Source organism: Apium graveolens, unplaced genomic scaffold (assembly GCF_009905375.1).
Source record: "Apium graveolens cultivar Ventura unplaced genomic scaffold, ASM990537v1 ctg4630, whole genome shotgun sequence".
NCBI classification, from domain to species: Eukaryota; Viridiplantae; Streptophyta; class Magnoliopsida; order Apiales; family Apiaceae; genus Apium; species Apium graveolens.
This window is the reverse complement of record NW_027418626.1, coordinates 82,941-83,709: the sequence shown is the minus strand read 5'-3', so window position 1 is coordinate 83,709 and position 769 is coordinate 82,941.

The following is a 769-nucleotide window of genomic DNA, read 5'->3' as shown; positions in this document are numbered from 1 at the left end:
GGGCCTTAAAAAGCCCATTTGGGCCCAAAACTTAGAAGGTTCTGGAATTATCCAGGAAATTCCTGGAAAATTCAAGAGAATTCTAGCAAAAATCAGAAGAAAACTTGATTTTTTGAAGAATCTGGAAGGATCCAGAAACACCCCAGAAGAATTTGGAGCCTATAAATAAGAGCCCAGTAAGAGGTTTGACCCGAAGAGAGCCCAGTGAAAGGTTTGACCCAAAATAAAAGCCCAGTTCAGGAAAAATAATGAAATTAAATATTATTGGGCCTAAAAAAAAATATCAAGCCCAGATAAGGGCCCAAATATTCAAATCAAAGCCCTGCACCAGGGTCCAAAATCTGGAAGAAAATATATGTGAGTATTATCTTCAAAAAACCAGGAAAAACTAGGGGCCCAATTAACAAGGCCTGTGGAAAAGATGCCCAATAAGAAACAAGCCCAGAAAAGGGCCCAGATAATTGAAGTTGGAGGCCCAGGGATAAGGCCCACTATATTTAAGAAAGGGGTTATATCAGGCCCATGAGCCAAAGCCCTGTTGAAAAAATAAGCCCAAAGATCAGCCCAACAAATTCAGCCCAGGGTTAAGGGCCCAAATCCAAGTGTATGCAAATAAATAAATAAATAATATATATATAAATATGTATATATTCCTGACCTGTTCGACCAGAAAACACGAAGAAATCCTGGTCGAATGGCCTGAGGTCGAAACCCTGTCGATCAGGGGTAAAAAACGGCCTTAATTCGACCAGGACCAGGACTAATTCGA